Source organism: Amphibalanus amphitrite, unplaced genomic scaffold, assembly GCF_019059575.1.
Source record: "Amphibalanus amphitrite isolate SeventyFive unplaced genomic scaffold, NRLGWU_Aamphi_draft 000230F_arrow, whole genome shotgun sequence".
NCBI classification, from domain to species: domain Eukaryota; kingdom Metazoa; phylum Arthropoda; class Thecostraca; order Balanomorpha; family Balanidae; genus Amphibalanus; species Amphibalanus amphitrite.
Window position 1 is genome coordinate 683,550 of NW_024881725.1, and position 27,857 is coordinate 711,406.

Sequence of the window (27,857 nt, forward strand, 5' to 3'; positions counted from 1 at the left end):
GTCCGGCGCGGCGCGGCGCCGGTGGCTCCCTCGGCCGGCCGGTCGGTCGGCGCCGCGCGCCGCCTTGGAGTGGTCGTCAGCTACTCAGACCGTTTTGCTAGCAGGCCATGAATGCGCCAATGGGACGCGAACATGCGAGCTAAGCAAACAAAGAATCGTAAAAAATAGTCATGAAAATGACTATGGGAAGCATCATAATGGCCTGAATTGCCGTCATAACATAATATGGCCGTAAATGTTCATTTAATTGCAACTCGGGAACAAAACAGCACATATTTTGGGCGCACCAAAGACAAAACGACCCGCAGCAAGCAGCTTGCGCGGACGTCTGAACCGCAAACGCCGGAAGCCTAATTCACTGGGTCTGATTTCGCCGCCGCTTCAAACAGCTTCCAGCATGCACGCATGCATTCATCCAGGCGAACTTCCTGTCTAATCGTCAGCTCTAGGAACACCGGGGGGGGGGGGTGCTCACGGGACGGCTGGAAGATAGACCGAGGATCACGGCTAGTTTGGCACGGCTGGGGCGTCCGAGGCGCTCAGGGGCGCTCAGGGCACTTCACGGGCGCTACCGGCTGCACGCGACGCGCCGCCGCACGCAGCGTCCGCTGTGACAAACGGCAGCTCATGATGTGTGGTCGCGGCTGACGGACTGCACGGCGCACGCACAGACATCACTTTATATGCCACCCAGGGGGAGCAGTGGACTGGGAGTGGGAGGGGGAGGGGAGGGGTACCGAGGACCGACGGGGCACCGACGACAGCCAGCGACGGGCCACGGCCATTGCCGACGCATGAGTTACAGCACTGTCGAAATGGAGCCGAGCCGGCCTCAACAAAGACATGGCCATTGCACCCCACCACTCAGAACGCGAACTCAGTTACCAGCCCGGGCCTTTGTTCATGGAGCTGAATTGAGCGTGGCATTAAAGTTCTTTCCGAGCTGGTATCTTCCTTCGCTTCCAATCGGACACATCCTCATGAAGCGAGTTTTGTGGTGACTTTTATGCGTTCTCCTTCGCCATAGCCAGCTCTGGCGGCATTTAAAACTCAATTCGATAGCCGGGCGGTTGGGTTGAACCCTTTCCCTTCATCAGCCTCTCCCCTCTCCTCCTCTCCCTCCCTCCCCTCTCCTCCTCTCCCTCCCTCCCCTCCTCCTCTCCGTCTGGCACGCACGGCGGCCGACGGGGCGGGCCGGGCCGGGGCGGGGGCGGGGGCGCTGTCTAATTACTAGGTGGTTCATCAGATGGCGTGGCGGCCGGTGTTGTTTTACCACCGGCAAATTAGTGTAGCGACCGATGGTAGCCCGATAGGAGTTAATGTGTCGCCAGCCGCACACCTGATACGCCACCGGGTCGGGAATATGGGAGGGAGACGGCACGGTAATGGGATGGGATGTGGGGACCCGGAACGGGTGCTGCCCAGGTATTCACCGGATCGGGAACTGAAGCGAAACGCCAACACAGAGCTGAGAGGTGGCCACGGAGCGCGCACTGCACCGGTGAAAGGAGCCACGACCGGCGTCAGGTTACCAAAACGAACCGGATGAAACCATAACAACGATCGGCGGCCGGCCGGGCCGCGAACCGAATCGGTGATGACGGATATTTGTGACTGGGAATCCGAGAAACGAGCGCCAGATTCGCCGTCTCGAGAAGCACGTTAAACAAGCAAAGCGTCGTTTGACACCGGGGTGCTGTGGAGAATCGGACCGTCCCGCCGCTCTGCTGTCGAAACTGTTTGACTGGCGGAGGAATGTGCCGAAGGATCTCACCAACAATCGTCATTCAGCAGGAAGCTGTTCTGCCGATTTGACGAGATCTGAAAACGCGGCGTCATATCGGCAATCCAGGACATGCGTGAGTCGATGGCATCTATCTCCGCGGGTCTTTGGTTAAACGATACTCCCGTGTATACTCTGCCATGGCAGGTAACAACTTGGTGCTGGTAGACCAGCTAATGGTGGACACGGGCCGTCTGCTCGCCTCCCCTCCCCGCTTCCCTCCCCTCCCCTCGCACCGGGGCAGGTGGCCCACCATCCGCCGCCACCGCCGCCGGCAGGCCCGGACTATAAACAAATAATCTGCTTACTTGTAAAACTGTCGGGAGCGGGGCTTCTCACAGGTGTTAGGCGAGCGGCTCCCCTCGGGCAAGTGAGTCTCTTCCCCGGGGCGAGCGAGGCCTCTACCTGGGCGAGCGGCGCGATTAGAGCGAGCAAGTCTCTCTGGGTGAGCGATTCTCTACCTGGGCGAGCGGCGTGACCCGGTCGAGTCTCAGCGAGCTGCGTGAGAGTCACGCCCGACGGCCGGTAGTGCTGTCACGAAACCCCGAGTATCCGGCCGCTGGTAGCGAGCGCCGTATGGGAGAGCCCCCCGACGGACGGCAGCCGGGGCAGGCCGAGCTTCGCTCACTTCCGCCGACGGCCGCACACGGCCGGCCAATCACGACGTACCGCTGCTGATGACGCGATGAAAGATGCCTCTAAAATTACCCCCGATTGGAAAAAGCGATTGATTCCGGCTCGGTGCAATCACATGAAAGGCAGTTACTTAGGCCGCGTTGGCTCATTTTAGTCCGGGGTAATTTGCAAACTCCTGCAGGCTAAATTGTGCACACCAACAAAACTTAATGAAAGTCGCCAAAACGCGTCATAAAGCGGTGACAATCAACATAAATTTCAAACATTGAGGCGTGGGGCAAAATTAAAAACGGGACCCAATCTATGATAGCATGAATTAATCTAATTTACTGTCCAATATGGTATGTGAATGTCCGCGTTTTAAAGCAAAAGCACGGGTCGCGGTGATTAACTCTGGCAGAAAATATGGAAGCAGCTGGGCCTATTTATTGCGGAAAACAAGCGTCGGCGACAGAAATGGAGCGCCGGCGACAGAGGCGGCGCGTCTGTGGCGCTGCCGGCGCGACCTGCAGGCGGATGCGGCGGCGTTTGAGGGGGCGCGCGACACGGCCGACACGGGACCGGGCACGGCACGCCAGCAGAGTGGCAACTCGAGCTGCAGGGCGAAATTAGCACCGTTTTCCTCGGTATTACATGGGTATTCATTGACACGATGGTGTAGAGTATTTCGTAACAGTCAATACTGAGCATAAAGGCCGCGTCGGGAACATAGCGGAAACTGGGCATCGATGTTCAAGAACGGTTCGGAATATAGACATCCGACTCGCGAGAGACGATTGGTGTGTTCATGGAAATGTTGTGCTTCGGGGAGGAACAGCAGCGGTTCTTGCAAGTAAGAAGGGAGCACTTCGAAGCGCAATGGATTTCTGCCATAATACGTTGATCTCAGACGCGGATCATTGCCTTTCTCGGCAGGTGACCTTGTTGTCTTCCCAGCCAACAAAAATCGGTCCGCCGAATTCCACCAGCCGTGGTCGGAGCACATCGTTCATCGGCATATTACTCACTGTGCGGCGAGCCATTTGTGGAATACCCATCGCTCCCATCATTACAGCTATTCTCCGTAGTTCAGCGCGGCCGACTCAGCTGAACAGCTTGAGGAGTCTGAGTTCCCGTTACAGCACCCGGCACTCGGCAGCACTCCGCGTGGGCCGTCCGCGGCCGTCAGCCGCGCGGCGCCGGCCGTCTCACAGTCTCGATTGAGTTAAACAGCTCACTAATTAATACGACCTTTATTTCACCTCGGCGCCACCATCTGGTGACGTCATTAGCCCAGTGTGGTGATCGTCCAATCAAGAGGCGGCGCGGCGGCCTGTCGGTAGCTGCACGCCCGCGACTGATTGCTGCATCGCCGCCTCCCCCGATGTGCAGTGTGCACTGCACGGGAGGGAGGGGCGGCCGGCGCGCGGGCACTGTTTGTAAGGAGGCGGCTGACGAGACAGCCTCCCCTCCACGCATGATGCAGGATGATGGGGCGGTGACGGGCGGAGGACAGGACGACAGGGGCGTGCTTCTGTGCACGGCCACCGCGGCTGACCCGAGCGGACCCGCCGACACTCGGCATGGTAGGGACATCCAGTTGAAGATTGCAGCGGGCGTGAAAACAATAATGAAAGAGGATGTGCTGGGGGTTTAGACGAGACTCCAACATCCGGCACATTTTGCAGTCTCATTGAGAAGAAGCGAATCATTGACCGTCTTTTCGTCTGTAGATATATGAGCACATAATGTACCCAGGTATTATGGGACTGCAGCCTGCAACCACGAGTTTCGAACATTCTTTCTCTCTTCATGAGTTCAAAAACAAATGTGTGAGTCTACAAGAAGAGTTGTGTCGCGCTGGCTGCCAACGAAATGAGGCCAAATGAATGCCAACAGGATGTGGCTGCCAATGAATTGCATGAAGTCAGCACTAGATTCGCGGTGGCGTACGAATGCATAATAACCTTCTCATTTACTGATGATAAAAGGGCATCGGAATCCCAGTGGCTCTATTTAGGTGCCAGAGAAACAATCCAATGACACTTTTATGCAATGCAACTTGCATAAATTTGTTTTCTAGTTTGATAAACATCTCGTTTTAATTAACAGGGCTCAGGTCGTTAGCATGGATCCTGTCCTGGATTCAGTACTCCGTCTCCGCTCCTTGGGCTGACGGCCGGGTCACAGACCCGCTGCAGCGCTGCCCTGTGTCACCATCCCTCGCCTACCCGTGTGTGAGCCACGGTCTCCATCAAATAAAGAATGCATTTCTCATTTACCGGCGTATAAGCCCGCGGGACCGGCAGGCGCCTGAACGGGGCTTCATCTGACAATTTGCCGCAGTGGCTCCGAACAGTGCAGAGGTGTATAGTATACGGTCAGGTGCTGTCATTTAGACGTCTTACGTGTGGAATAAGCGCTCGGTGTATCGGTTTGGATGTGTCGTAACGGTTGGAAGCGGGTTTGGCACATACTCCTTGTCGACTCAGAAAGTAGCATTGAGAGTTAGCCCGGAGTCGGAGTCAGTCTGGCCTGAGCTCGAGGTCATGCATTTGATCCAGCTAGGGGCCAGCTCGTGGGACCAGATAAGCAATCTGACACCAGATGTAAAGTCTCCAGGGACCAGAAGCGCTGGCAGTCGACCGGGCCGCTCTGACTCACACGAGTTTACTCGGGTCGGCCAATCCGGGCCGAGCCGGCTCACTCGGAGTTCACTGTTAACTCTCGGGTGGGATTGTCACTCCGGGCTGCCCCCATGTATCAGCCCCCGCCCGGAGCTCAGGCGGGGGCGGGCTGCGGGCTGCGGGCCGAGCTGCCGCAGCTCCCCTAAGGCAGCCCTCCCGAGCTGCGAGACCGAGCCGACCGGCTCGTGGCGCCCCCGGGCGGCGGCCGACGCGCCATCCGACCACCGCCGCCGCCGCCACCAGGGAAATTATCCACCGCCACCACTGCGCGCCCTACAACAAAGAACCAATTTCTGCTCTTAATTGACTAATTAATTAAAGGGAGCAGCCGCGGGCGACGCGCCTCCCCGTGTCACTCAGGCCAGTCAGATCGCGCTGTGACGTCACGACACGCCGCGGCCCAGGCGGGCCGAAATATCGGCCGATAGAGCCAGAAATTGCCAATTACCCCGGCGTCAGTCAGGTGGTAAGGCCTCATAAATAAGCAGGAGTGCTTACACCGGTCAGCCGGCCCGGCTGTCTAAAAAGCGCAAAGAATTGAACATTTAGCGAGCGAGCGCTAAGTTGGCGCGCGTGTCGATGGACGGACAGTCGGCGCGTGCGACTGGGGGTGCACCGCGCAGGGCTGAGTCGTATACAGTAGCTCGTATAGAAACGACTCGGCCTTCAGTGCGTCACTGGATTTCACTCTCTTCTAGTCGATCACCAATGCGACTTGGAGCTTATATTGCAGCGTTGGACAGTGGTAGCCGCGTGAGGTAAACCAGGTAGTCGGCCACTGCGCGCCGCTGCCCGGCTACCGGCTCAGGTGAGTCGGTCACATTTACCCGGTGAGAGAATAACGGTCCGCCGCAGCTGGTTTGGGAGACGCTTTTTCCAAAGCAGCTTCAGTCGAGGACTAACTATAGCCGAGGATATAATAATCAAACTACCTGGACACCCACCTTTGTAGTCATGACGAAAAGCCCTTGTGAGATGAAGGCCCATGGTGTTGGATTCAGGCAGCACTCCAACAATGTGAAAACTGCCAAAGGTCGAAATTTCTGTCCCATCTTAACTTTTTGCACGAGAAAAGACTAATACCAATAAAATTAGTCTTTTTTGCTTAGCACTCAAGGCATTATTAACCTACATTTTCAGCATCATAACAGAGCGATCAGGGCAATTATCGCAGACATTATTCCAGCTGACATTCTGTGGTTTGTCGGTCCTCCTCCGCGTCTCCGACCGATCGGTCAGTCCTCATCCGAGCTGACCGACTGGAAGGACGCCCTCTGACTGCTGACGAGTGGACAGAACGGCCATTAGTGCACACACACCTACCCGCCGCAATGGTTTATAGCGTGCTCGCATTACTTTGCTAGGTCAGATCGTCTGCGGCAGTGGGATGAGTCTCCGAGGTCAGGGCGGGATCACAGTCCGTCCGGGGTTGTCCTTGTCTCGTGCCGTGTCGGGCCGTTCAGTCTTGTTCCGTCATGTTCGTCTCGTCTCGTCCACATCTCGAACTGTCCCATCTCGTCCAATATCTCCCTTTTCAGTCCAGTTCAGTTTGGTTCAGTTCCACCCCAGTCAATCATGTCAATCGAAGTCCAGCCCATCCCTGTGCGCACCGCACTACACCTTGTCAAACCCACTCCACCTCATCCCATTTAGCCCAACATACCCGTCCATTCCGCCCTTCTCTATTCCATCCAACTCTATCCCTCTCCATCCCATCTCGCCTCACTCCATCCCATCCCACTTCATCCCACTCCATCCCATTCCGTCCCATTCCGTCGTCTCTCGTCAGCGCGTCATTAGTGATTTGCCGCCACCACCACCGCGCCGTGGGGACGTGTCTTTGATCGCCGGCCGGCCCTCCGGCTCTCTGTGCACTAACGAGCACGGCGCTGCAGCGACATCCACGGCCCAGAGACACAGGATCCGCCCCGGCAAATATCGTAATTAATTATCCCATGCGATTTCTCAGCGACAAAGAAGATTATCGGAGCTGCGCGACAGGCTCTTAGTGTAACAACGTCTGTCTCTGGGGTGGCCGGCGATCAATAGCAGCGGTAATTAGCGCATACATTCTTTGTTAAGAAAATGTCGCCTGGCAGGGCGCAATGAGTCGTGCTGTGCTCTGCAGAGGAGGTGGGGAGATGAGCGGGAGAGAGGGGAAGAGGGTGAGAGAGAGAGAGAGAGGGGGGGGGGAGAGAGAGAGAGAGAGAGAGGGGGATTGGTGATGGACGAGCAATGTCATGGTGAGAGGGGGAGGACGAAGTGTCAGTAGAGGCAGCGTGACAATAAGTAGGGGTCATAGAGAGATATTTGTGGAGCAGGCGTTGACACGTTAGTATGGTCAATGGTGGTTGTTCAGGTCATGTTTTTAGGGATGAAATGTACCCGGAAAAGTTATGCACATGTCTAAAACCAACACCCTGCGGCGGCCAGCCCGTCGATTGTGTTAATTGCAATTTTTACGCCTCCCGATCATTGCGAATACATTGCTATCGTTACATGCACCTATGTCGCTCACCCTCTCATTCATTGATATCTATAAAACCACCTGTTATTGCCCACGTCTATCCTTATTACATGAATACCAATTAAGATATTTTCAGAGAAGCTTTGTATTGTTATTTGGCAAACATTTGTATTTTCAATTTATGGCTTTTATTTGTATATGTATGCATGTACATACAATTTAAATGAAGTTCTAAATAAGAAAAATGTTGAATCATGACGAAGCTCAGGAACTTATTGCATGAATAGCTATCAAATACAATGAATTTATTTCATATGTTTCTAAATGTTTCATCAACATTACATGCTTCTGTGGAACCCTAACTAGGTACAGATTGCTGGCACCCCATTTTCCCAAACTTATTCATCAAAGTTTGGTATAGGAGTTGGTCTGACAAGCCCCCGTTTTGCATAATGTATGGCTTAGCCAGTATGCAGAGCTGCGTATGCCCTCCAACTCTGCGCGGTGGGTGGAAGTTACAGTGCGTTTTCCGACCCAGGCGCGGCTGGGCTTCTTCATTGGTCCAGCAGTAAGGGCTAGGCCAAAACTACAGCAGTCAATCTACACAATCGGCGATTGGCAACAGTAATGGCTGACCAAGATGTCTATCAATAAGTATCATCCACTCCTTAGGCCGGAAACATGAACACAGATGATTACGGTGGTCGTTACAGAAGCATTAGGTATTACTGGCATAAGCGCTAGGGCATTGTTTGACGAAAGATGGTCGGTCGCCCTGGCATGCTGGAATGGCACCACTGAATTTTTGCTTGCCATTAGGCGCGAAAGTATCGAACGTTTGAGGATATCTGGTAGATAGGACTACTGATAAATACCATTTTTGGCACTCTAATATGTTATCACCGCATGGGATCGGATGGGAAATTTCGAGGCAAAGTTTCATTAATAAGCAACATGTCATGTTTGGTGCAACCATGCAGAATTAGCTGCCGAGCGAAAACAATTGACAATGCATCTTGGTCGGAGGGTATTTTCTCGCCCGAGGATAAAAATGTCCAGCATTTAGGAGCGCGGCCGGTGCGAGATCTTCCTGCGAGGAGTGCCGGCGCGTCGCCACCGTTCCTCCAGGAGCCGATGGCGATTGCCGTCACCGTGACACCGTCGCCGCCGACACGCGACGCGCCGACGGTCGGGCCACTTCCAGTAGTGGAGGAGCAACACGAAATCGGCGCCCACTCGGCCCGCCGCGCCGGCGGCCCTATCCGCCATCGGCAGCCGTCGACAGATTGACGACAAAACACACGGCTGGATATCGGCTTCCACAAATACAGATTGCCCGGCGATGGAGGGCATAGTTTCCTGCATGTCCAACATGGACCGACTGACGATCAGAGAGACTTGGTCAGGGCCGGTGAGAAGGCACCGGGCGGGTGGATTTAAAAATGGTCCGTATGAGTTAACGCCCGGCGGGACGATGAAGTGGAAGGTCCAAAATGATTTATGGAGGAGATAAACAAGCTATTCTGTTCTTGTATTCCAATTTTCATTTGGTAAACTTGGTGATATTGTCCAGATGAACAACTTTTCAAGTCACTTTTTACAGAAATGCTAACTGACAGGCGTGTAAAAATAAATTGCTGAAAAAGTAGCTAAGAGCAAATGACATTTTGCAACAATAAATTATTATCAAACAAAATTGTTGTTCTTGGCACTCAACGGAATATGAAGACTTCAATCTTACATCTAGCAACAACAGAAAATTTGTTCAGGGATACAAATGCTGATAAGTGTAAAGCATAACATGAGGAGAAGCATGCATGTCGTTTTGGTGGTGCAGCCGTTGGTTGTCAAAATGTTGCAAAGTTTTCAAAATAAAAATGAAATATTCAGAATTATGTGCAACGTTTCAGAGCAACCATTGCACAGTGGACACGTTTGAAAGCAATGGTCAGACGCTTCTACATATATGTATATGCATATGCTTCTATGTATATGCATTTGTATATTGGATTAAAATCAAGCTCTTGAATTAAAGAGATGGAAAACCATTCAAGTGCCTCACCCCCAAAACAGTCATTCCACCGAGATTCTAAAACGTGAGATAGAAATATGAAGCTAGCGAAGCGTTTCGAATCGATATCTCTGCTGCGAGCCTCCCACGATTTTATGAAAGTTAATGGCCACGACCGGTACTGGACCGACATTTTGTTGGCTTTTTGTGCGTCCCATTCCAGTTCAGAGCAATGATTGGAAGGCCCGGTGCGGTACGAGCAGATCTGTTACCGTCCCTTCCAGCGATTGTTGTCAGCGCGACAAACTGACTTCCAAGTGTGACTGTCAGACCATGAACAACTAAGAGAAGACAAGAAGAAAAAATTGTTGCATAAATGCTAAATCAACTGTTATAACATAAGTGAAGTGAGCTTGGGCGCAGGGAATTTCTAAATGAAAACCCAGCACACATGATAACAATTTTGAAAAGCATATATTACTTTTTTCCAGAAAGCTAGAATTTTAAAGCTACAATTTTTAGTCAGCATTGTTTTCTTGCTGAAGCATACCACAAGAGCCACCCAAATTTTTGTACATCGAAAACCTTCTTTGCAATATTTTTTAACCTCTTAAACACTTCTTCCCAAAGCTCCGGTGGAGTCAACAGCTCTGGGGCTTCATCGTCAGTTAGAGTAAATCACACTTGAGCACATCAGACGAAGAAAGCTCAGCTCGTCGCCAGAACGATCCTTCGATAGCTGCCACACTTAACCGGGACGTTTTTCTGCGTGCGACACAAGTTCCTCCATCGCCAACTCGGCCAAAGTGGGAGAGGCCGGCCGGCGGGCCGTTTTTGCTGACCTCGGGGGCGGCAGTGGACGCAACAGTGTCGACATCGACATCGTCGGGGGCGCGCGCCTGGCGTGGGAGCGCTGCCGGCCGCCGGGCACGCGCCCCATGAGAACTCACCCCAATCTGCATACAGGCGCGGCGCAGCACACAAAGGGTCGCCAGCCGGCGGACCCGCGGCGGCAGCGGCAGCGGCCGGCTCACTCACCTCCTCGCGTCGAGCGTCGGCGCCGCTCTCCGGGCTCTCGTTAGCATCGCAGCCGACGAACTCAAATATGCACACCCCGGCCCTAATCAATGAGCGCCGGATCGCAGCGCCCCGTGCGCAGATTCTTGCGTATCGGGCGGGCGCGGCGCGGCGGTTCGGCGGACGGCGGGCGGCGCTGCAGCGGCGCGCGGCGGCCACTCTCTCTCGGCACGGCACGCGGCGAGCGGCGAGCGCGCGGCACCTCCTCACCCCCGCGCGGTCGGGGCGCAACTGGCCGGCCGGCCGGGCCGCCGCTAATTAGCGGCAGGCTGGGGGAGGGATTTACCGCTAAGACCCGCCCCGCGAGGCGGTCGCCCATTAGCATCCGCTCATCAGCCTATTAATAGGTGTTGACATGGGTGCACTGCTGACGCTGGCGCCGCCTGGTGGCGCAAACAGGCTCTGTGTTGTTACCGGTGCGGCACTGCTGTGCGTGGACGGCGTGGAGCGCCCTCACTGAGGGATTAATCGGGCTCCGACTGATCAGCACGGCCTCAGGCGGGGGCACGCACCACGCACCGGGCACAGGGGTGCTCTGGGCCACCGGTACCTGCCGACAGGGAGCCGCCGGGACCAGCAGGTGCCCCCCCCCCCCCCCGGCCGACGGCTCCCGGCCTTCCCCGGGGTGCGTGTTTGGACTGAGGGTCCCCCTCCCCCTCCCCACACACACACGTGGCAGTACGGCAACGTGGTCTATGTCCTTCATGGTGACACAATCCACCGCTATACCCTAACTCAAGATTTCCCCGAGATCAAATTTTCTTATTTTACTCTTTTTTTTTAATTTAGACACATCTTTTCTTTATGTAAAGGGCAACACTGCTGTGCGTTAACACTCTTTACTTTATTATAATATCGAGGTTCTCTCTGAATCATATTTTAAGTTTTTGACATGAATTGTACCTAACTGAAACTTTCATGTAATTCATTTTTTAGTCAAACCACAGTAGTACTACTGTTATCTGTGGCCAAACGTATGATTCTTACATCTCCAACTCTAAGGCTGGGTCTGGCCGTACAGGTGCACCTTCTTTTCTGCAATATTGTTATTGGCCATTCGCTAAGGCTACCATATACTCAACACCAGTTACCTGAAATCGTTGAGGAAAAATCATCCTGAGATGAATAGGCTTTCCCTTAGCCCACGCCCCGCTGGGGGGGGGGGGCAGAATCTGCCCCCTCCCGTTTTTCGCCAATAACTTCTAAACGCGTTACGCCAGCGACGTCAAACTTTTAGTACCTTATCATACATCAATTTGACACGTTCCCTGAAAATTTGAGCGAAATCCGTCGGATTTTTTTTTTAGAAAACGACGCTTTAGTGATGTCATGTTCGCCATTTTCGCCTCAAAAACGGCAAAATTTCAAACGCTGCTATCATGATCATTTTTAAAGGAATCAAGACGTAACAAAAGAGGTTATACGTTATTTTAGTTTGTCTATCAAATGGCTATCTCGGTTTTTTGAAAATGTTGGATTTTGGCCCAGTTTTTTTTAACTGACTTTTTTGGGAAAATAATTATAAAATCCAACATTTTGAGTGTATAAAAGAACGGAATATATGTCAGAGAAGTGGTCTATGTGCACCTACATACCAATTTTTAGAAAAATCGGTTCAAAATGTGGGAGTTATTCGAAATTTTATGACGTAACGACACACAATTTTTTTGAAAAATGTTTTTTTTTTTTAGTTCTAGACCTCGTACAGAAACAAAAATAGCACTATTCGATTCGCCGTGAACCACTGCATCAGACAGACACCTTTTTAGACCTTAACAACCAACTTCAAAATTTGACCTCACTTGACCTGACCTTGACCTGACCTCGACCTGAATTTCATCCAGATGTGGTCCATATCACTTATTGAGTGTGCCTCTGCCTATTGAATTCTATCAATAAAATGACCCATACAACGTGTGTTGCACATGTCCTTTTCTATATTTTGTTTTGGTGACCTTGACCTGACCTGACCTGACCTTGACCTTGACCTTTGAAGGATATTTTATGCAACGAATATTGTCTCGGTAGCCTAAGAACACGTTTTGGGCAATCAGTCTCCGTCCATTCTTCTGCAACTACGGTGCAAGGCCGATAATGTAGAAACTTGCATTTTGTACCTTTGACCTGACCTTGACCTGACCTCTGACCTACTTAAGCAAAAAATTGGGCTCTTAAGATCCGCCTTGTTGAGAGCTTTCGATTGCGTTTTCCCCGTCTTTCTACGACCATCGGTTCGGAAGTTAGACAGGGGGGGGGGCAGAATCCCCCCCCCCCACAGCAGGGCGCGTATGGCTGAATAGCCCAGCGGGGCGCGGGTTAGGGAAATATTTTAACAAAGTCATTATTTTTCCCTTATGAAATACATACATCATTGAAGTCGTTACCTACTCCGAAAAACGCACAAACAATAGATGAACAGTCACTAAGGTTATCCAATAAAAATAATCAAAAGTATACCTTTGCACCTAGATTCGATTATGTTGGTGCTGTTTCCAGTTGCCTCATGAACCGAAAATGTGTGTTACACAGCGTGATATGTGATTTTCTGATTATATACGCGCAGAATGCAGCCAGAATATACATGATATACAGAATACAGATGCAGTCAAATTTCAAAATGTGTTAAAAGTTTTTGAAAATAACTTTTTTGGATTATAGCATTAATGAAAAACGCTGCTTTTATTAGTTAAAAGCAAGACTTGCATTTACTGAATCTCACTTGCATTGCATTCAACTGTGGAGTGAAATGATTTTCATTTCACTCCATAGTCGCTGGGGTATTTCGACACTATGAGTAGGTACTAAGATTATCCAATAAAAATAATAAAAAGTGCACAATTGTATATTTGATTATGTTGGTACTGTTTGCAGTTAACTTAAAAAACAGAAACGTGTGTTACGCGGCATTGTATGCTACCTGTTTTTTTTTTCTTTTTCCATATACATAATATGTTGATGCAGGCAAAACGCATGAAAAAGTCAATGAAAAGTGAATTTTATTGTATGGTATTCATGAAAAAATTGTTTCAATCATTTTGATGTAAGATCATTTTTCAATTCACTCCGCAGTTGCAGAGGCATAGGCTCCTTTGCAGTTGTGAAATGCAAAAACGTATGCCAAGATTAGATCTGTAATGATAGGCATTGTTTCAGTCTAGCATTTTATTCAACTTGACCATCGGACATTGTAGATTTGACGGTCTTTTGCCACACCAAGTTCCCTGGATAAGCTCCACCCATGCACAGTTGCTGGGGTAATTGGGCACGGGCGGTGTTAACCCGCGCCCTGGTGGGGGGGGGGGCTATTTTTTGCCCCCCCTCCAGACTTTTCGATATATCTCCAGAACCGCTGCGCCGATCGTCACCAAACTTTCAGTACCCTCCCGGACATCAATTTTACACATTGTGACCAAAAATTTTTCCAAAGGCTATGATAGGTTGGCCGGAAATGACGTCAGAGTGACGTCATGTTCTGCCGTTTTCGACCCAAAAAAGGGTTTCGCGGGAATAGCTGTCAGGCCTATAGCTTTGCAAATACAGAAAAACGATAAAGACATAAAAGCTGTAGAATTGACAGGCCTACAAAACTGCTATCTCGGATTTTTAAAATTTTTGGATTTTGACCCCCAAAAATCAAAAAATAGATTTTTTGATTATAATAGCCGAAAAATCCAAAAAGTTTTTTGAATTTCAAAAAACCGGAATATATGTGATAGTCCTTACCGCCTTCTATCTACATACCAAATTTGAGATCGATACCTCTTTTTTTGGCCAAGTTACAGCGAAAAAACTGTTCAAAATTGATGACGTCAAATTTTCAAACTCAATTTTTTGCAATTCTAGACCTCGTAGCGCAAAACAAAGACCACCATTAGACTCCCCGTGACGAGCTGCATCGAATCAATACCCATTTTATGCAAAAATATCAACTTTGAAATTTGACCTTTTTTGACCTGACCTTGACCTGACCTCCACCAGAAAGTGACCTAAGCCGTACCTGATAGTCTTATAACCAACACCATTGAGTTGGAAATGAAAAATTGGCCATAAAACATGCATCGCACAACCTTAGTACCTAAAGTTAGGTTCATGTGACCTGACCTGTGACCCTTGGTGACCTTGGTGACCTGACCTGGTAATGTCAGTGACCTCTTATAGCAATATATGTACTAGGCAACTGACGCCCTATCGCTGATTCTCGACAAAATGCGTTTTCTTCGGTGTTATAGCGCATTCCCTAGATGACCCGTGAACGGTGAAACATTTCATCTTTGACCTGACCTGTGACGTCATCGGTGACCCCGAGGTCAATGAAATTTGGTTTCCCTCGACAAATTTGACAGGCCTTTCGAACGCCGTTTGAATTTTGCGGATCCGTCCAGTAGTTTCGGAGATACGAGGGGGGGGGGGCAAAAAATAGCCCCCCCCCCCCCCCACCAGGTCGCGTTATAAACAGACCCCACCAGGGCGCGGGTTAAAAGCCTCAATAGCAAACAGAAAAAAAACATATAGCGTCGAAAGGAGACTTAAAAAGACTGCAAACGGCAGTTGCACCGGAATTCTATTCTGTCAGTCTTTGAAATTTGAGCTCATCCATGCTCAGATCAAATATATGGCATCGAACTTCAGCAGCATCTGACTCGAATTGGACACCTTTTGCTGATTACCTTTTATCATGAGGACTGTCATTCCTGCACTAATTTTATCATAGTGTCAGTTTAAACTGGGGTCGTTGCGTAGGAATACAAGACGCACAACAAAGCGAAACTTAGTAGAGCTTACAACACATGGATTCGGCATCGGGTGTTGAAATTTAGAGCCAGGTCGGGCTCGTGACTTTCGGAGGCGATTGGGAAAAGTAAAAATGCCTCCTGTTTCGAACAATCACGCCAAAACCATAAGCTGCTCCCAGAATCATGACATCTTCATCCGTGCGCAATTGTCAAGGCTAAGTTGATGGTCGGCGGTCGCCTGCGAGGTCATATTAGGTCATGAAAGGTCACTAATACTTTTTTAACAGTGACTTTTGATGGAGACATGCTGGACCAATGAAACAAGTGGAATGCATTCAGGTCAACAATGATGATAAACTGATATGCAGCATGTCCTTTTCCGGTTCCGTCATGACTTTGACCTTAGCTAAAATTTTGTAGTTAAACTTTCGAGGTCAAATAATATTGGCGCGCCTGAATGAGAGAAACACATTGATGGTGAAAACAATGTCATAAACGATTGAGTGAAGAGATTATGACGGAAGAACTGTTTCCACAAAATATTGTTTATTTTGATGACGAAAAGTCAACTGTATGCTTCTGATACCTTTTGAGAGCGATCGCTTACTTTTTGTTTATCTGGCTACCTTTCTTTAATTAGTTTTCTTTTTAGTTAATTTTTAGTTTTCTAGCGTAACGAATGTAGCCAAAAGGACCTCCAACATGCCAAAGCTGGAAGAGTCTCACACCAGTCACACCTAGGTGCGGGGTACCTAACACTCGCGGGTGAATCAGCTTACCAACTTTTGTCCCACTTTTGAAACGTAGACATGAAACAAAATGAAGATATTTTTAAGCGATTTTGAACTTGCATGATTAACCCTCGCCCTGGCAGGGGGGTCGATGCGACCCCCCCTAAGGTTATTCGAAGATAGCGTAAAAACGGCGGCCCGCAGCGACGCCAAATTTGGCACAGCCTATGGGGCAACCTTTTTACATATGACCTTAAAATTTCAGGTCCGGGTGAGGTCACCAGGTCAGAAAAACCGGTACAAGGTCATGGTCAAATTTCAATTTTCTTTTTGCACCTGTCCAACTCACAGTTTTGCACTGATTTCCTTCAAACTTTCAGGATGTGCTAAGTTCACCGAGTTGTATAACATATAGCTCGGGTTTTTTGAGGTCACTGACCTGAGGTCAGTTCGAGGTCATTACGTCGTAATGTTAAGCCTATGGGAAAATACTAAATCCGGAAAATACTGGAGATATCCGCTTCGTTCTATCACTTTTGTGCTTTGAAACCACAGTACTTAACAGCAGGTCACTTGGTGCTTCTTTGTTTGGTGTACTTATCCATGGTTCAGGTCAAATGAGGTCAACTGAGGTCAAATGACGTTTTTGCCAATAACTTGGCACATAATGACGCTAGAGCTTCAAAGATGGTATCACTGTGTTCCTGGTGATCAGCCGAATGGAATGATATGCGATATGATGCAATTTGGTTAACTTTAACTTAATTTATTAATTTAAGTTTACTTAAAATTTAAGAAAAACTTTAAGTACACTTAAGCAAGCTAAAAAGTATATCATACGACGCGCCGTGACGTGCTGAGTTCACTGGTGCTTTTCTTTTTGCTCTATCTTAATCAGATCAAAAGTTATAAGCGAAAAACTTTTGACCAGTTTTTAGCGAAATTTTTACATTTATACCCCCCAAAACCCCCCCTAAATATTGACCTAGAGCAACCAAATTTGCACAGGGGCGAGAACTCCAGGGGGTCCACCTACCTACCAACTTTGGTGTTTCTAGGTGCCATAGGAGCTAATCGCGAGGGGGGGTCGCATCGACCCCCCCCCCCCCTGCCAGGCCGTGTTATGAAAAATGCCCTGCCAGGGCGAGGGTTAATATACATTTGCAAGTGCGAGGTGTAATGGTAGTAGGTATTTGAGCACCCTCACCACTCCATATTGATATTCTCTTGTCTCGACTCGTACCCTATTCCTAACTACTGTTCATTTCCGCATTTTTGTATGTGCTCCTTACCGTGCTGTATCTTACGATCACTGCCAGCAGCCATGTTTCCAAATAATAATCATCCATACTACGTCCTTTGCATCTCCATACTAGCTCACTTCCTGCTCTCCTTTCTTAATCAAATTCCCGCTCCTCAACGCCACACGATCACAAAGTGCGTCCCTGGCGTGGCGACCGGCGCACCGCCTCAGGTGATACATCGAGACGGTCACCGGCGCCACGTGACACCGCTCTCGACCAATCAGCGCTCAGCTCAGCTGACAGACGCGTCGGCCGGCCGCGCTGTACACAAATTTAACTGCGCATGACTGTGGGTGTTGGACGATTAATGAGTGATTAGTAATGGGTGATGACTGATGTGATAATAAGAGTGGCAGTGTCCCAAACGGTGTGGTGGCGATTTTATTGTGATGATAGTGGAGTGAAAAGTGTGATGGAAGTGTTGGACTGACGCGTTCATCGCTACAATGAAACTGCCTGTAAGTTGTTCTGAAGCCAGAGAGCTTGACAGCCGACACTTTTGAAAATATTACGATCAATGGTAGGTATTTTCTAGCAGTCAGGGCACGCCATAACGGCAATCGAGCACTGAAGTGTGCACCTATCTGCTAGAGATCGGTACGCGAAAATGATTTGCCGTTAGTTGTCAATAAACAGATTAACCTTCCAGGCGGTGGGGGGGCATTTTTCCCCCCCCCCCTAGTTTTTTCGATATATCTCGAGAACCGCTGCGCCGATCGTCACCAAACTTTCAGTACCCTCCTGGGAGTAGCTAGCGCACATGGTGACCAAATATTTTTTCCAAAGGCCATGATAGGTTGGCCGCTAATGACGTCAGAGTGACGTCATTTTTGCCATTTTCGACCCAAAAAAAAGGTTTCGCGGGAAGAGCTGTCAGGCCTACAGCTTTAGAGATACAGAAAAATGTTTCAGACATAAAAGGTGTGGAATCAAGAGGGCTACAAAACTGCTATTTCGGTTTGTCGATTTTTTTTGGATTTTGACCCCCAAAAATAAAAAATAGATTTTTTGAAAATAATAGCCGAAAAATCCAAAAAGTTTTTGAATTTCGAAAAACCGGAATATATGTAATAGTACCTATCGCCTTCTATCTACATACCAAATTTGAGATCAATGCCTCTTTTTTTGGCCAAGTTATAGCGAAAAAACTGTTCAAAATTGATGACGTCAAATTTTCAAACTCAATTTTTAGCAATTCTAGACCTCGTAGCGCAAAACAAAGACCACCATTAGACTCCCCGTGACGAGGTGCATCGAATCGATACCCATTTTATGCAAAAATATCAACTTTGAAGTTTGACCTTTTTTTACCTGACCTTGACCTGACCTCCACCAGAAAGTGACCTAAACCGTACCTGATGGTCTTATAACCAATACCATTGAGTTGGAAATGAAAAACTGGCCATAAAACATGTATCGCACAACCTTAGGAAAGTTGGGTTCATGTGGTGACCCTTGGTGATCTTTGGTGACCTGACCTGTGACCTGACCTGGTATGACCAGTGACCTCTAATAGCAACATATGTACTAGACAACTGACGCCTTATCGCTGATTTTCGACAAAATGCGTTTTACTCGGTGTTATAGCACTTTCCTTAGAAGCCCCGTGAACGGTGAAACATTTTATCTTTGACCTGACCTGTGACGTCATCGGTGACCCCGAGGTCAATGAAATTTGGTTTCCCATGGCAAATTTGACAGGGCTATCGAACGCCGTTTGAATTTTCCGGATCCGTCCAGTAGTTTCGGAGATACGGGGGGGGGGCAAAAAATGCCCCCCCCCCCACCGCGCGGAAGGTGGCTGGGAGGCCCACCGCCTGCCGGGTTAAACATCTTCATGCTGCATCCTCGTCCAATAATGTATTGAACACTTAAGGCCTGGCTACCTTATGCGTTTTCTGCGTGCGTTTTTTGCGAGTTTGTGACTTGGGTGATTTGCGTAATATCGCTCTAGAAAGAAATGACATTTCGTTTTTGTTGTATGTGTTTCATATAAACTTTTAATTAATATAAAAGTTTTATTTACTTTAATGTAAATATTAAAGAAGTTATATCAGTAATAACTTTTTTTCTAGAACGATATTACGCAAAACACGCAAACTCGCAAAAAACGCACGCAGAAAACGCATAGTGTAGCCAGGCCCTTATACTCCGCTAATAAGATAAGAAATGAATAAGAAATAGAATTAAAATAATAATATAAATACAAAGGTAAAGCTGCCCTTGTGTCAATTACCTCATGGAACAACTAACAAAGCCCAGCATGTTATGTTTGTTCTTCATTATAATTATTCTTTTATCTCCACGTAACCAATGTGATGTCGCATCGTGATGTCGCCCTCGTGGTAGCAACCTCTAATAATGCGAAAATCTAGTCATAATTTTAGGTAAATGGTAGGCCAGCAAGTTTTGCATCTCTAAACTTTTGACCGGTCAGACGGGTGCAGGAGAATCGCCACCGGAACGTGTGACTTCTGCTTTTGGCCGGCTGCAGTCGCGGTAAGGGTCACCCTGTAGTGTGACAAGTGATGCTGCTCATGTCAGACATGGACGTCACACATGGCCGAGATAATAACAATGCGAGTCAGCGTTCGTAACTGCATCCACGTCAACTGGCTAGTTGAAATTGCAGCTCCGTTTCGATTAGAGCTTTGTTTATCGCAGGGCACCCATAGGCGGGATATAAATTATATTTATATTAATTTGTTGTTACCTTGAGAACTCATTGTTACCATTGGAAAGGGTTAATTTTTGGTGTAAAGTGGAATGGTTGTGTTTGGTTTGCTTTGGTTATCTTGGCATGTAGACTTTAGTCTTGTTTAGTTTTTCACCGTTGCGTTTGTTCGGCCAGTAAGTCGTTGCGAATCTGATGTCTACATTTATACAATGGTTATTTATCGTTGCAGATGCTGCCATTCCTGACCAAATTGGGGATTGCAGCATAACTGCTGGTCTTCCATCGGACTTCGTCTACGACACTATGGGAAGAGGCTGAAATGGTACCGGTTTTCCTCTTCCATCTGTTTCATATCAAAGGTAAGTCGTCAGATTGCATTGTTTTTGCACGTTGTTTCCTTAGCAATGTCTGTCTAACAAGACAAAGGCGTATTAGAACGTCCAGCACTTCCAGACTTCCGGAATGTGATGCTTATCAATAGTTATATTCACTTATAAAACGTTCCAAAACTGAAACTATGCAACATTTAATCATTTTCAACAGAGCACAAATGCATCTCATCCCTATGTACGCAATTTATTTCAAATTTTAATAAAGGCAGCATCATTCTGTCATTTAAGAAAAAACGGAACAAATAGTGTATATAGACGCGTTTCGATTGTTAAATCTTCATCAGCATGACAAACAAGGTGTCATGGTATTATGTCATGCTGATGAAGCTTAAACAATCGAAACGCGTCCATGCACTACTTGTTCCATGTTTTCCCATACGCCGAGATATCCCTTTAGCATTATCCTAGCCGTGCGGGAAACATTTGCACGTGATCTTTCCTGCACTGTTTTCCGGCACGGGTTGATGACCCACAGTTATGGTGATTTTTTATAAAAAATCTTAAAAAAGGTGATTTCAATAATTAAATTGTGAGTTTCTGAATAGATATTAAACGACGTATGGGAAATATCTTACTGAACTTGCTCTGGGAAGAAAAATGGAAACCTCGGTCTTCAAAAAATCTCCGGCACTCGGCTGCGCCTCGTGCCTACAATTTTTTAAAGACCTCGGTTTCCATTTTTCTTTCCCAGAGCCGTTCAGTAATATATATTTCTACTTGTCTCTATCAATATACAGCTGTCATTTCACATCGAGGAAATTATTATAACTCTGATCATACGACGGATTTTTACTAACCATTACAGTTATCAATTTTATCCGTCAATTTTACGAAAAAACATGTAAGAAAAAACTCGGTTGGTTGACCCTCAGCATGAAAAGCCTCTCCGCTTGTGCCCTTTTGCTCTTTCCTGGGCTGTTGATAATAGCCGTTTTCACGACGGGCTATCCGGCGAGTGCACCTAGTTTTACCAAATCAGCACCTAATCTCTTTTACAGCTCTTTATTTTACAGCAGGATCTTTATTTTATGAATTTATTTCAATGTTTTAATCGATGATATTCTCTGATAGCAGGCGTATAAGGACAAAGCAGGCATATAAGCAATTAGGTGCAACCTTAGGTGACAGCTACTAAGAGACACACTGAACCTAATTTGACCAAATCTGCACCTAATCTGCACCAGATGCGCACCAAATGTGTACCAGATTGCCGTCGTGAAAACGGCTATTGACAAACTTAGTACCCAAACCGTTTGATGTCGAATACCCGCGACGGACAATAGGTGCTAGGCTTATTTTATTCCATGGGTGTGCACTGTGCTGTTGCTCGTATTGTAAAGCATGCTTAAATTAAAGCATGCCCATTGTCGTAATTGTTGCTCGTAAAGCATGCTTAAATTAAAGCATGCCAATTGTCCAGAATGGCAATCGAGTCAGAGCTGCTCGCACTGGCTGCCATTTGTCTATCATTCATCCCTCTAGCCCGCCCCCGGGTGTTTTTGGCCAAACCTGCCGTTTTTTTTTTTGCGTGTGTAAAGAAAACTGCGACGCGCAGCGACGCGAAACTTGGTATAGCCTATGAACTATGATACATTAATTTCGCATCGTAGGTGAAATTTTGACCGTAGGTCACATAAGGTCTGGGCACCAGGTCAAGTGCAATGACCATGCCTTTAAAAACTTTGTGATTTCATCATTTCTACAGTTTACATCCTAGAAGTTTGAAACTCGGGCCATTGCATGACGGCATCAGTACCAACAATTTGCACCTATCAGAGCTTCGATATCGGTGGCCTAAGGTCAGGTCAATTTTGCGACCTATCCATTTTAAGCCAGTGTAATAGGAGGATATTGAAATGGCCTTCTTTTGGACGAGAACACTCAAACATCGGGATATAGGTAAACGTGACACAATGAATCGAAAATATTCACCCGTGATCCCTTTATGTCCCTGAGGTCATCCCAGGTCATGAAATGTCTCCAAAAGTCTTTTTGACAATAACTTCAGAATTCAGATAGAAACGTCCTAGAGCGCTGAAAACACCATGAATGCGTTCCGCTCAGCGATACGAACCGACTACAGAATCGACTGATATTGAGCATGACCTTTTATGTGACCTTGACCTGAGGTCAACTTTTTGATTGACCTTTTCAGGTAAAATTATTGTCCATTCGGCGCGTCTCGACGAGAAAAACGCAATGCCGGTAAAATCAACGTACCTAATAAAAGCTTTGTATCAAAAGTTATTACAGAAAAACGTTTTCCGCAAAACGGCAAATTTCGAGTTCTGCCTTCTTGAGGCTAAGCCATTGACCTTAGCTCAAATTTTAGCACAAAGCTCAGAAAGAGCTTCGAAAGAGCTATGGAATGCGCTTTTCCGCGGCGCTGTATTTCTATTGGTTCCTGACTTATGCGCCAATTAGTGAAAAGTTGTCAAAATTGTGAACCGAAATTCGTGATAATTTTTCTTCTGGTAACCTCCAGTGACCTCAGCGATGACATCGAAATATGACTTATGATTATGCAAGATTTTATAGCGAGCCATTCATTGCTTTTTCCGCGTCTTCCTAGTTTTCTTGCTTTCCTAAATAACCTGGTGTGGCCAAATACGCCACCCACCATGTTGATGCTGACTGAGTGGCCCACATGGGCGAGGGCTAGTCATATGCGCGTGCTACGTGTGCAGGTGCACCTCCAACGCATTGCAACTGTGCCTACTGTCACCACACAAAACATTGCCTCATATTGTGTCACCATGAACGGAAACACAAACGCCACTCATCCTTCTTTTTAGTCAACCGCACACGCGGTCAGGAGTCAGAATTGATGGCTCGAAAACTGTAGCGAGGTCATTCGTTGCTGCTGGCGGTGCCACCGGTGCATACATCACGGAGTGAAGCGGTTTGCGCCGTGGAAACGTGGGAACTCAGCCGCCGGTGCTCGCTGTCTGCCCCGCTCGATGTCGCCTGACCGCGACTGGCGCCTTAATTACCTTTGCGGGTGCGTCTGTTGCAGCCATGAACATCGCAAAATGAAAATACAAGCATTGTAAAATATTAAACAATGGTTTAATTACAGCAAGGAAAATTTTCTGTCAATATTTTGGGAAGGCAAATGAGCGTCCTTACTCCACGTCGCCTTCTCTTGCCCCAAACGCCGTCATCAGCTTTAAATTTTGAGTCATGGTTCTCTGTTGAGTTTGAATTTAATCCGATCTTACAGAAAAACAGACCTTTCGATATCGGGTTCAGTAAGAGTGATGAATCAAAAAAAAAATCCAAACCATTATGGGAGCCTGCGGCTCTGAAGCTAAATACTGCAGCCAGTCAAGTCAAACATAACGCCGTCTGAACAACTGTTCTATCTGCTTGGGTGCGGATGTCCTCCTGTCTCCTGTTCTGGTCTTTTCAAAACACATCCCTAGTACGATCAAGACAATGCTGCACCCTCGTCAGCTGCGTGAGCGCCGCACATGCAAATCGCCCACAAAGTCGCCGCGTGCAATCTGCGCCCGGCGCGGGCCCGGCCCACACCCCTGCTCGCCTTTTTGCTCGCAGTTGCAGCTGCGTGGCTTCGCGATAGGCCGATCGGGGACAGATCACGGCCTGGTCGATGAGTGTCGCCGATGCACTGAATCCCAGCGGTAAAGCCAATTTGAAATTATAATGTCGGCATCGAAGCCCCATCAATTAATACTCGGCGGCCGGTGGCGCTCGCAGGATGAAGGCTGGAAATCAGTCAGATGCTATCTGCAGTACTCGGCCAGATCGCCAGCATGGCGGTCGGCCGCGCCGCGCCGAGTCGTCGACCAACACTTTTTCGCCGCGTTTTTATGGAGACACGAACCCCACTGGCGGATACAATCTTTCCAGCCAATGTTGATGTGATAAACGGATGATTTACAGCACGAAGAGTGCTGCAATTTTCCGGGCCGCGCTCGCTCGCCCGTCATATGCATGAAGTCAGCGTGCAACGCGATCTGGTGATATGCTAAGGTGTTGGACTCATCGGAATATGGATTGCGCCCGAGAAGGACCGTTTAGAGCTGGGAGGTGCTCGGGTTTGTTCCATCTCAGTCAGTCGCTCTGGGGGCTCCCGATGGGGCCGCTATTGTACCCGGTATTATAGGATGACTGCAGAGGAACACGGATTCGATGAGATTCCTTCGTACTAATTTTATCTTTTTGATGTCATTTTTATTGAAATCTTTCAGGATTTCAAAATTTCGAACAGAACTGTTCTCAATCGTGGGTCAAGATGACTCCCTAGGCTTTGTATTTGTGTCATCTGCTCGGGTGGGCTTTATTATTCTTTTATGGTCTGTCTTTCCAAGTTTCTATCGCATTTTGCTGAGTGCAGAACAAAGGTGGCATCATCTTATCTTCCTGCCCGTCCAGTTCGACAGCATCACTCTACAGTCTTTCATCCCAAAAGCGTACATACACGAACAAATTTTCTTCGTGACTCTGCATTGACAGAAGGATGGGCGACATTGACGGATCGTCACTCGACTCCGAGCGTCCCATTGGCATCCTCGCACCGCCGTGACCGGGGACGGCGTCAATATGTGCGGCTGTCGACAGATTCATGACATTGCAGAGGGCTCGGCAGATGGTCCTCCACGCCATTCTTCCATGACCGAACCAGCTGGTTCATACATCTCAGGGCTGGAAATGTACAGCTAGAGATGTAAATTTAAGGCCATGACTCTTTGTCGAGTTCGACATGCTGACTGTTTTGGGTTCAGTACTCAGTATTCATTAGTTGTCAGGCTTGAACTTTTACTGTTTGCAAGGCGGATTTAATTGCAAAATATTTATTTCAGTCTGAATTTCAGCTGTGGATCTAGTTGCGCCTTTAGCTTGTCATTTTCCAAGCGCCATGTCATAAGGTGAATGTCATAAGTTTCCATCTATGCTTATATTTATTAGATAGTTACTACCTCAGATTTGTTGTCACATGGTTGCATTAAAACATCTAAATTTTCAAAGCTACTCAACGGATTGGTTGAATTTCGATAAGCCAATGGCTAAATGTGATCGAAACAAATCAGTCCTATCAGTAGTCACAAAACAAATCATTTAGCTCAAGTGTAAAGCCTTATTTCTTGAAGTCAATCAGTAGAAATGGCAGCTACTCGAAATGAAATGTGGCTCGATGGCATTGTGTGCTAGCGATAGTGGCAAATGTCACATGCTTAGTGTCTCAAATTAGAGCGTGTTACAGAAATTGGTCTTGAGGCCACATGAAATACGCAGATGCACTTCTTGGAAAGATCTGGCTTGTGAAAATAATAGGCGGCTGTTAGCAAAATACTTCAACGGTCCTTGCTAAACAGACCATGATGCAAAGGAATGCCCATTTGCTATGTATGCTATCGAGGACCCTATAGAATTATCCAGTGTTCCCCTCTGGACATTAGTGGAATATCGATACTCCTACAGCTGGCAATTTCGTCTTTGATCGCGCTGGCTACAAGCACTCGCCATTTCATAAATGTTAGCCTGGACACTATCGGTCACAGACAAAGGCGCCATGAACGGTGCTCGCATTCGCCGTAAATGTGTATGCCGAACCGTATTTAGAAGCAATAGACCTATCGCTGTTTGGCGTGGGTCTGATCACGGCTAATTGTATAGCCCATTTCTTAGTGTGCTGCAACTAATAAGGGACTAATGGAAAAGCTGCAGATATCGGCTGGTTTGAGTTTTACTGTTTCATACATTATCTCAAGAACTAAGTCGTCCTGTTTTTTTCCTTTAGATAAATAATTCGCCTAAGGCTTTATTAGTGGATATATAGTGGTGAGCTAGCTCTTATGGTGAATATCATCCGACCATAGGTTTCAGTTGCTTTGTGAGCTGGCACGCAATACGCCGTATGTACATGTTTTCGAACAGCGTGTGATAACCTAACCATTTTTGGTGAAAAAGGCGCGTTCATTTATTTTCTAATGAGCAATGTCGCGTGCCTTAGCCATATTCACTTCAGCCGTAGCCGGGGGGGGGGGGGGGGATAGGACGGCGGGAGGAGCAGGTGCTCTCTTCTATAATTGGGACAAGAGCCCGTTGGAGAGAGGTCCGATTAAATAACATAAAATAAATAAATAAATATTCATCAACGGTTTTCATAAAATTATGAGCATACTAGCCTTTAGGAGAACCACGCACCTTTCTGCAGTCTCATATACAGACGTCAATTCTCATTTGCAGTTTTCACGACGGCTGTCTGGTACACATTTGGTGCACATTAGGTACAGATTTGGTGCAGATATGGTTAATCTGGGTTCACTGAATCGCCTAGAAGCTACCAGCGTTACCAGTTTGAGTTGTACAGTTGTTTATGTATCTGATTTTGACGTTATCAGACGTTGTTTTTTTTATTAAAACACTGAAATAAATTTAAAATATGAAGATGATTGTGGTAAAAGAGATTTGGTGCAGATTTGGTCAAGTTTGGGGCATTCGCCAGGTAACCCGTCGTGAAAACGGCTATTGATACCCTGACGCCCGGTATCTTTGTGACCCGGTCTGGGCGGACACCGTCAGAGGCCTCCACAAGTGGAACGGAATGCAGAACACTGCACACACATCCACATTCGGGTCTAACGGTCGGTGCCATGCTTACAAGTCATTCAATCCTTTTGCTTCCAAATGATTAATGGGATCGTCACTCGAATGCATGCGCTGTGCAATGCTTATTGCTTATGCTTACGCTAAACTTCAATCTACCTACAAATAACGATGTCTATGATTTGTGATTGTGTTATTCAGCAATGGCTCCCTGTCGTCACTTAACCCTATTAGTGGCAGGGGGGGGTTGTTTTTATCCACCCCTCAGGTTTTTCGGGAATATCTCCGAAACCGCTGAAGCTACGATGCTGAAATTTTCTGACTTTTCCTAAAACTAAATTGGGCACATTCCCTGAAAATTTCAAGTTCATAACTTTACCAGGGGCGGCTCCAGAGCACTGGGAATTGGGGGTCCTATTCGTGAAGCGAGTCATTTGGGCGAAGATCACGATGCTGCACCAGTTTTACGAACAGTGAATGAAAGGTATCATGTGATAACATATACAAAGTTATTGTGCATCCTCTTTTGACACGTTTTTGCTATAATAGGCGGATCCAGGCGTCCAAAAAGGGGGGTTATTTTTTACCTCCCAACATAGGTGCCCTGACACCGCATATGCATGACCAATACAATTTTAGTCGTTCTCTTATAAGAAAATTGTAACATAACAAGACCATTGCCACCCTTTTTAGAAACAGTACCAACAAAAACCTTATTTACTATACTTTTTGTGTACCCCCAATCTCAATGATCTGTATCCGCCTATGATTTTTGAAAATGCATATTTTTAGGATCCATGTGAATTC

At 47.6% G+C, this 27,857-nt stretch overlaps 1 protein-coding gene across 1 annotated transcript in view; it reads right to left on the bottom strand.

Annotated features, from left to right (window-relative positions):
• LOC122385779 (zinc finger homeobox protein 3-like) overlaps window positions 1-10,780 on the bottom strand; it is an 89,469-nt gene extending 78,689 nt beyond the window's left edge. Inside the window, exon 1 of the mRNA XM_043374275.1 lies at window positions 10,602-10,780. The gene's annotated coding sequence lies outside the window, so the exon portion shown is untranslated. The remainder of the gene's footprint in view (window positions 1-10,601) is intronic.
• Between the last annotated feature and the right edge of the window lie 17,077 nt (window positions 10,781-27,857).